This window comes from Galeopterus variegatus, unplaced genomic scaffold, assembly GCF_000696425.1.
Source record: "Galeopterus variegatus unplaced genomic scaffold, G_variegatus-3.0.2 Scaffold94, whole genome shotgun sequence".
Taxonomy (NCBI): domain Eukaryota; kingdom Metazoa; phylum Chordata; class Mammalia; order Dermoptera; family Cynocephalidae; genus Galeopterus; species Galeopterus variegatus.
In genome coordinates this window covers 237,870-248,556 of record NW_007726205.1, presented here as the reverse complement: position 1 = coordinate 248,556, position 10,687 = coordinate 237,870, and positions in this window count along the sequence as shown.

Below are 10,687 nucleotides of genomic sequence, written 5' to 3'. Positions count from 1 at the left end.
GCATTATTAGATTGTTCACTTGCCATCTTTCCATTTTTCTGAGGACAGCATTTAATGCAATAAATTTCCCCCTTAGTACTGCCTTTGCTGTATCCCACAAGTTTTGGTATGATGTTTCATTATTTTCATTAGTTTTTATAAATATTTTTATTTCCTGCTTGATTTCTTCTTGGACCCATGTATCATTATGTAGAATGTTGTTTAATTTCCATGTGTTTGTATACTTTCCAGAGTTTTGTTTATTATTGATTTCTAGTTTTAATCCATTGATTATGTAGAATGTTGTTTAATTTCCATGTGTTTGTATATTTTCCAGAGTTTTGTTTATTATTGAACATTCCCACCAACAGTTAACATGGATTCCAATTTTTCCATGAGACATGGTAGCTTTATGTTTAAAACTTAAAGGTCTACTCTACGTTCTTATTTATTCCTAATAAGGCATAAATAAACATAAACAGTGAACACATAGTCACTCGATTCCAAATCTTGCCAGAGCCCACGTGTTCTACATAACTGGTGCCTGCTGATGGTCTTCATGTGATTCTGTCTACAAATTATTTTTTCCTTTAAATCTTAGCAAGGACATTTTTCTTCATAGAACCTCTCCAAAATTTTTAGTAAAATGCTAAAAAAGGCATTTTTTAAAATGGAAATGTATAACAACACCACGGAGCAAGACTAGTAAGCCAGCATCTGAAAAGAATATCAATTCTTTGGTCTAAGGTAGATGGAGTTGTATAGGGAGAAATAAACCAAACAAAGTGTAAATTTCCCCTCAGGGCACATTTACGCTTGAGCCTAAACCCAGAGACCAACTGAAAGAAGAAGCATTTGCCCCACACCCTGGATTTTTAGTCCCAAGCTCTGTATTTCAGGATCTTTGCTTTCCACAAACTTGATACTTCTAATGCCAACATATGTTTTATTATCATTCAGAAACAACGAATCCAGAAAGCAAGAGGTCATTGAAGGTGTGTGTGTGCGCCTCTGCATGTTGTGTGTGTGTGCATGTGTGTGAACCTTATGTTTCTTTGTATGTATGTGTTTGCATGTGTGTGCACACATTCTGTGCATATGTGTGCGTGTGTGTGTGTGAGAGAGACAGGGACATCGCTGTGAGTGTTTGTACGAAGCACAGGATACACATGAGAAAGGAGAGAGACGACTCAGACAATACTCATGATATGTGTACATTTCTAACTCACCTCCAAAAATGTCATTCTCCCTACATGTACAGATGCTTTAATTCCTTGCTCTCACACTTTAAGATTTGCCTCTGGCATTTCAGGAAAAACCCTATAGACATCAAATCAAAGCAACCAAAACAAAGCAAAGTGTAAACTTTCGGACAAAGGAAACAAAAACGAGTTCCTCTCAGATATCCCTGGAATGTCAAAATACCAGCAGATGAAGTAACACCTACAGACATTTAATGGGAGAAAACTGTTTGACCCCCAAGACATGTATGAGCTTGAAGTTGACAACTTCAAAAAACACATTCAACATATATTTTCTGGGGTGAAAAAAGGCAGTTGAAAACTCAAGCCTGCTGCTCAAGAAATAAAATAGGCTGGACATCAAAGAATTGGATGTGTTTATGCAGTGATCTGGCAGGTCTGCCCTATTCACGTATGGTTCTTATCCCCAGAATTTAGCTGGGCTATGGGTTGCTAGTTGTTGATTTCTGACATCCGTGTGGATGGGTTCTGCACCTGCTCCTCGGTTATTTCTTTTCTGCCTGTTCTCCATTCTCAAAACAGGCAATGTGTTTCTTATGCTACATTCATTAAGAATCTAAATCTCTTTTCAATTTTCAGTCCAGCATCAGTGGTAACCGTTACTAACAAGGGCTGAGATATTTTCATGGTGAAGAAATGAATAAGCCATCACTTCCTTCTTAAATACAGAACTGCAAAAGGTCACATATAATTCATACATGTATATAGCTTATATATATAATTAATATGTATATAGTTCATGCATGTATGCATTCACATGCGTGCACATGTATAATACATATGCACATGTACTGTATGTCTTTTAATAATACATACATGTGTATATATATGCATGCTGTAAATAAGTATATTATATATAAATTCTAAATATGCAATTCAAATTACTTATGTACATATGTAAAACATGCATATGTTCATAGGCATATATGCGTGGATTATCTATATATGTGTGTATATAAGTACTAAATGTATACTTATATACATATATGTATGTATATATGTAAAATATACAGAATATATAAATACATAATTTCAATTCATATTTATCCAAATGCATATTAATTTTTATTTGATGTATTTTGTAATTCAAAATTCATTTTCCCAATTAGAAAGACCAGTTCAGCTGCAGACGTGACCAGGCATGTCCACGGAGTAGGATAGCCCCATTCCAGTAGACGTCTACCCGCTAAGCCAGTCTATATGCCATGACCTCAGCAATGCTAACAATACGTAACTTTCATCTGGAACATCTCATATACCAGGCACTCATGGGAACGCTTGTAGGTACTGTTCTCTTTAACTCCACTTCATTGCAATCTCTACGGGGGAGTTCCTACGTGCAGAAGAGGCCTGGAGAAGTAAGAAACTCACTAAAGTCATACCACTTCGAAAAGAGACCTGGGCGTCAAGCCCAGACAGCACACCTTGGGCCCACATCCCCCAGCCCCGCGTGCCATTGCCTGCTATGTACAAAGCTACATATGAAAAAGAGCTGTGGGAAAAAAATATTCCAACATGTAAACGATAGGTATTTCTGGTTAAATTCCTGGCTAGCTTTTACATTTTTTGCAAATATATATATACAAAAAAAAGACTGATAGTAATAAAACAATTTTATTTTATTTCTGATATTTCTTCTGTTTACTTTTTAAGATTTTTGATGAAATTTAATGAAGTTTGGAGGAATGGGTGGTTGAATAGAACCACCCATTTTTTTATTAAAATAAGTTTATACTCCCTTCATAAGAGAGAAAAAATGAAAATTGGCGCAGCTTTTGGAAATGTTGAATGCAATATGTGCAATTTCCATTTATCTAAGTGGCGAGACTTTACTGAGAGGTTGCCTTGTCTTACAAAAAAATTGCATAAGTTAATCAACAAGAAGTAATTACTACATCCAATTATAGATAGCAGGGTGCCTAAAAAATATATAAATAAAAATGAAAACCCAGTAGGCAGTGTACCAATAAATACTACATATAAAGGAAAACTGCACTCCATAATTGTAAAATTTGATGAAGTCATATAGGACAGGCAAAAGATAAATAAATAAAACAATTTTATATGTTTTAAAAGGATGGTTAAGAAGACAGTCCTACCGTCTATGGAAAAATTAAAATTTTAGGTAAGACTTAAAGGATTCAGGAAAACTACTCCCCCCCCCAAATTATCATTTTTACTGGTTTGCTGTGGCTCACGGTGTCCTTATCATAGTTTGCTGTACTCTCCTCTTTCTGTCCCCTCCTGTCCCTTCGTTTCTTTCCCTGTTTTAATTGTCTCTTTTTCCTTCCCGTCTTTTCCCCCTCCTTCTCTTGGACATGTTAATAATATTGATTTGATCATTACATACAAATACTGATAGTCAACTCTACCCCATAAATGTGTATAAATTAAAAAAATAAAAATAAAAACCAAATTATTTCTGACAGTCCCCAATTCCAAATCTTGTGTTCTTGGGGTCACGTCAAGCTGTTGTCTCACTTCTACACCTTTACTGTTCGTATTTTCTTTGTAAATGTTCTCTAATGCTTTCATACAACACATCAGCATTTCCTCACTTGTCCTTTTCTCCTTTTTAGGCAGATCTATAGTTTAACCTATGCATCTTCAAATTTGTCTTGTTAGAAAATGAAACCTTCATTTCATGGGGAAAAAAGAAACTTGTTCATTTTTATTGCTAAGTACTGTTTTGTGGTGCTTCTTTCAACATTTACCTGCTGAGGGACATTAAGGTTTTTTCCAGGTTTTGCATATTTCAAGTAAAGCTGCCACGAAAATCTGTGAAAGAAAAAATAGTTTTCTAGGTTATCGAGACGTCACAAGCTATTCCCTTCTTAGCAAGAACTAATTGACCATGGCATTCTGTGGACCAGCATGCCCTAGGAGATGGTAAATTTGGATCTTACATTAAAAGAGAGCAAGTCTGGGAAGTACGCTGGTGTATGCTGCAGAGCTCTGAGATGGAAGGACATGCCCTGAATTGCTACGGTGCTCCAGAGACAGAAGAAAGTCTGAGTATAATTTAGGATGCTGTAGAGTCTCCAAGACCGAAGCCTACTCTTGTCTTTCCTTCAAAGCATAGTAGAGTAGATATCTACTCTATAAAAATGTATCACCCATGTCTCTAAGAGTATAGGTAGATTGGGAGTTTTAGGTAAGATGAAAGGCTTTTCTCACCTAGCTTCATGCTGAATTTATTTTTTTCTCAGTGTAAGAGTTTGTAGTAAATGTTTTCAGCATTCACAGGTGTGCCTACTACTATAAAATTGTTACAGTAATATGCTTTCAAATAAAAATGTTTAATATCCAAATGCAGCTGAAGACACAGATTTAAATTGTTTCAAAGGCTCTGGTCTGTTGCAAAACACAAAAGACCGGAAAGACAAAGACATAATAATATACATTTTCATGCTATCTGTGTTTCTAGCTTCATTTTATTCAGTGTCTAGATAATAATAAAAAGATATTCTAACTGGCAATTATTTATATTCTTTTTATCCCTATGAATCCAAGCTCTCATACATATAGATGGTGCACAAATCAATACCACTTAATTCTGTTCTCTGTCAATGAAAGAAAATGTCCCCGTCGACCATTTTATCCCTGAATATTGCTAGTATATTTCAGACTTGACTCAGTTTTTTGGTGGCATTACATTTTTTTCTTGGCTATCTAGATAAATTACCACAATGTTTTTTATCATAGCTACTCCTCAGACTCTAAGCCTGGTATTACCATGTTATCAGAGAGAGAACATACTGGGATCAGCTTCTTAGCTTGCATTTTATGGATGGTTTTTACAATGTCCCAATCATTTATTGTTATATTGGTTTTAAAAGATGATTAAGGAAAATTCAGATTTCACTGTAGAAGTCAGAAGAGATTTCTTTATTCCTCTTTGTGAACATCCTACTTGTTTGCAAAAGTTGTTCAATTTTTTAAAATCACAGTAAATATAATTAAATAATTTAATTTATATCGTATTTGGCATGTCCAGGTTGACGATAATCAGGCACATATGGATCTGAAGTTGGAGGCATCCTACGTAAATCCAGTTGTGATTACTACGTGCATAATAGCAGCCCACTTAAACTCCTAAAGTTCTAATTTTGCCACCTGACCCTATGTGAATACAATACCTGTTTTCACCGAAACAAGAATTATTTTCATAGTTAAAATCTGTCTTAAATTGATTTTAGCTCCTCTGAATACTCTGAGTTTGCATTTGTGATTATAATGAAAGTATTTCCATACCTTCCAAACACTGATATTTTAAGCTCTCAATCAGGTGAGACACTTTAGATATGTCAGAGGCTCATGGTAAGTTGAATTGTTTTCTCGTTAGAAATAATAGAGTGTGTTCTACTGACTGCTGTCTAGGTGCAAACACTCTGTGTGGCACCTGCTCAGGTGCATTTTGTCTGACACTTTATGTATTCACGAGATGATAATGCCCATTCTTATTGGAAAAGGACATCTTTCGCTCATTTTCCCTTTTCTATTCAGAAGCTTCAGACCTGTCCTGAACACTCTGAAAATTATAATTTGACACCAACAGGTAGCTTTGGATAAATGGCTTCCACAGCCTGGCAGGAAATTTTTCTTGGAACTGCGTGCCACCCAGAGTGATTTAAATGGTCAGATAAACAATGTAAACCCTGCATCAAAGCCAGATGGGATTGTTGGGCTCTTTCTTGGTGTGGGATGTGTTCCAGGAGCAAAGACCACAATTCCTCTGTGTTGGTCCACACAGGCCAGAGCTTCTTCCTTCTCCAACCATTAGGGACATCACGGGATGGCTATAGTCCCACCTGTCCCTTTTCCTTCTACAGACTCCTGTTTTCTGTGAATCTTTTGTGTCCTGGGTATTTCGCTTGAGTTCCCCAGAGGGACAAGAGAGAAAATTCAAGGGCTGCAAGGACCCTCTGAAATTACAAGGGAATTCATGAGTGTAAAGAGCTTTTCTGGCATTTTAAGGAAGAGATTTTGTAATGTTTTCTCTGATTGAAATCCATGACCAAAGTTGGAACTGAGTCTCCATGAGTTTTAGAATTGGTGTGTGCAATTTTTATGTATTGCAGTTTAAGGTCTTTTGTAAGAGATGGATATTTTTGCCTCATTTGTGACTGCTCACATGAGCTTGGAGGACATTATGCTGTGTGAAATAAGCCAGGTATAGAAAGATAAATATTGCATGATCTGACTAATAAGTGGAAAACAAAAAGTAGGACTCATAGAAGCAGAGAGCAGGATGGTGGTTACCAGGGGATGGGGTGGATGGGAGGTCATTAGTCAAAAGACACAAAGTTTCAGGAATTCTGGTGACCTGCTGTACAGCCTGGTGACTTCAGCTAATAATACTCTATAGTATACTTGAAACTTGCTAAGAGACTACAGTACATTTTCAATGTTCTCAAAACAAAAGAAGGTAAGCGCATGAGGTAATAGTTTAGCTGTCACTTATTTTTAGAAAAATGTTTTCAAGATATAGCATAACAAATATTTTATGTGCACTTCTTATCGTGAACGTTTCTCGACATCACTTGTAATCACTGGCCACATTCTGAGCACACCTTTTTTGGCTAATTAGGGGAAGTAAATCCCTAACACTCCCTTTGATTTTTGTTTTTGTTTTGGTCCCCTGCAGAATACACAGTATCGGCATGTTCATGCTTAAATGCCGGTGGACTAAAGGTGTTGCTTAGACCCCACAGAGAGATTTGAAGAAGGGAAAGGTATTTTAGTATGTATGCATATTTAAAAATATACTTATAGATGTCTATTTCTTTATTTTTATTTTAAAATTTAATTGTACCTATTTGCAGGCTACAGTGTGTTGTGTCAATACATGCGTATGTTATACAGTGATTCACTTAGGGTTGATAGGATATTCATCACCTGAACATTTATTTTCCCTTAGTGGTGATTACAGTTAAGATCTTCTTTTCTAGCTGTTTAGAAATGTACACTATAGTTATATTAGCTCTACTCAGCCTAGAACACCAGGGCCTATTTTTCCTATCAATCTGAAACTTTGTATCCATTAATCCACCTCTTCCCTTCCCCTACCTGCACCTCTGGTAACCATTTTTCTACTCTCCGCTTCTATGAGAACTACTTTTTCTTTTCTTTTTTTAGATTCCACATACGAGTGATATATATATATATATTTTTCCTTTTTGTCTTTTTTCGTGTCCGGCAATGGATCGCAACCCTCAGTGTCGCGCCCCTACTGGACCGGGACTGGCAACGGGATCGCAACCCTCGGTGTTGCTCCCACGCCTCGCTCAGCCAGTGAGCGGGAACCGGTCTGTATGTGGGATCCGAACCCTCGGGCGGGAGCGCCACCGTGCTTCCCAAGCGGCGCACTATCCAGTGCGCCACCGGGCCGGCCCCCAATATGAGTGATATTATGCAGTATTTGTCTTTCTGTGCCTAGCTTACTTCACTTAGCATGATGGTTTGCAGTTCTATCCATGTTATTGCAAAAGACAGGATTTCATTTTTTTACTGCTATATAGTATTCCATTGTGTATACATAATGAAGTGGAAGTTGTCTTGTCTATTCATCCATCTATAGGCATTTAGGTTGATTTCATCTCTTGCCTACTGTGAATAGTGTTGCAATGAGCATGGGAGTGCAGGTGTCTCTTTGATGTATGGATTTCATTTCCTTTGGGTATATGCCCTGTATGGAATAGCTGGGTTGTAACGTAGATCTAGTTTCAGAGAAGCTTTAATAAAGCAAAGATGTTTCATGTAGCAGGCAGAATAATATCCATTCATAGATGTCCACACTCTATAACCCAGAACCTCTATTTGGCCATTACATGGTATAAGGGACTTTTGCAGATGTAATCAATGCCATGGGCCTTAAAAGAAACAATTATCCTAATTAACCAGAAGGGGTCCAGTCTAATCACGGGAGCCCTAGAAAGCAGAGAACATTCTCTGGCTGGAGTGCGAGAGATAAGGCACAACAAGTCAGAGAGATGCTGGGTATGAGAAAGATTCAATCCACCATTGTTAATTCTGAGATGGAAGAGAGACCTGCAAGGGCCAGAAAGAGAACTTTAGGAGCTGAGGGTCCCCCCATCCCTATGACAGTCAACAAGTAAACAGGGACTTCAGTCCTGCAATGGCAAAGAGCCAGATTGTGCTGACAACTGAAATAAGCAAGGATTCTCCCCTGAGCCTGCTGATAAGTGCCCAGGACAGCTGAAAACTTGATTTCAACCCAAAGAGACCCTGAACAGAGCAGCCAGCATTGCCCATTGGACTTCAGACTTACAGAAACTGTGAGATAATAAACATGTATTTTGTAAAGCTGTTTTGTTTATGGTAATTGGCTGCAGGAACCACAAGAAAAAAATCCGCTTAAGTATGTAAGTCTGTGAACTCTTCCTGAGTTCACTGATGAATTCAATGGCAGATCAACATAAAATTTTATGAGCCTTCACAATATGATTTGAAAGTTTATGTCAAAAAATATCCATGCAGGAAGGTTTCAGACACTACCAATGTTGACGGGAGGTTAGATCTATTAGAGATTCAAACAATGTATTCATTCATAATTAAAACTGTGGCATTGGTTCATGACAGATCCAGAGAATACAATAGAAATTGCCAAGCCAGACCCATGATTATACACCAATATAGTATTTGGTAAGCACAGCATCATGTATAAGCAGGGACAAATAGATGTTTTACCAGATTGCACTGGGACAAGTGGATAGACATTTGGAAATTAAAAGAAAAAAAATAGGATGCATTAAAAAAATGCATGCCACAATAAGCAAAACTGTTTCAATGATATACATGTGAAAATATGCAACAAGTTATGTACTGGAATGAAAGAAACCTTCTGTCATTTAAACCCCCTAAGAAATAAATTCACTACACAGAAGTATAATGAATTCACTGTATATAAGTATAAAATGTTTACATCATAAAATCTTCCTTAAGTAGTGTTTAAAGATAAATGGCAAACCAGGAAAAAAAATATTTGCGGTGCAGTATTTTACAAACTGAAGTCTCTTTCCATTACAATCAAGACAAACCCCCAAAACCCATTTCAGAAATGTGCAAGGAAAATGAACAGACGACCTTCAACAGAAGAAGTGAAAAAGCCCTAAATACATGAAAAGATGCTCTCAATGATAAAATTGCTAATTGACATCATACATAGGCACTGCTTCTCACGGATTGGATTGGAAAAATACAAAAGTTTGGTTATAAAATCTGTTGTCCAGGCTGTGGAGAACTAGATTTCATATATTCCTGGTGGAAATGCAAAATAGTACCACACTTACAGGGGAGAAATTTGGTAAAATGCATATCCAGTTACCCTTTGATTCAGCAATCCCATGTCTGGATCCAATCCAAAGATAAATAGGTCTCTTTTGTACGATGTGATTCCTTGCAGCATTACTTGTAAACGCAAAGATTGGAAATATCCCATGTCCCTCAATAAAGGACTGGATTTATGATGGGTTTATGTCCTGATAAACCCATCATATTCAAAAATATCATTGAGCCAAAAATGCATTTAACATACCTAACCTGTGGAACACCATCGCTTAGCCCAGCCCACCTTAAACATGCTCAGAACGTGTACATTAGTGTACAGTTGGGCAAAGTCATCTAACACAACCCTATTTTATATAAAGTGCTGGATATCTCATGTCATTTACTGAATACTGTACTGAAAATGAATGACAGAGTGGTCATATAAGCACCCCATGGATGGGGTCCACTTAATGTGTATCTCTTTTGCACCGTTCTAAAGTCAAAAAATCATAAGTCAATCCAGTTTAAGTTGAGGACTGCCTGTGCTTCACACTATGTGAACACAGAAAGCATTGATGAGTGAACAACACAGATACTAGTTATGGAGCACATTCCAGTTTCAACACACATTTGTGGAGTGAATAACTCCACTAAAGATCAGTGCAATCTCATCTGACTCTGCAGTTTTCTTTGGAAACCAGATGGAGAAAAATCTACCAGTCGTGAAGCCACAGGGAAGAGTGCTCACAGGGCTGTCCTCCTGTCTGATACCATTTGCAATTTCAAGGAGTCCTAAGACCAGCCTCGGTTTCCATAATTGGCTCGAAGGACTCCCTAAAAAATGTTATACTTAGTTTATTACAGGCAAAGGATGCAGATTAAAATCAGCCACAGAAAGTGGGGCGCGGACACCTCCCAAACAGATACCAATGTGGAGTTTCTAATTGTTTTCTCTTCTTTGGGGTCATGGATGGAGTTTTGTCCTCCCAGGCATGATGTGTGATGATATGCATAGACTATTGTCACTAAGGGATGCTCACCTGACCTTTGCTGCTCACAGTCTTTGCTGGAACTCAATTACATACTTCCCACGTGGTCAAGCTTTAGTCTCCAGCTTCTCCTGGAGGTTGGGCTAATTCCTTTCGTCTTCATTCCTC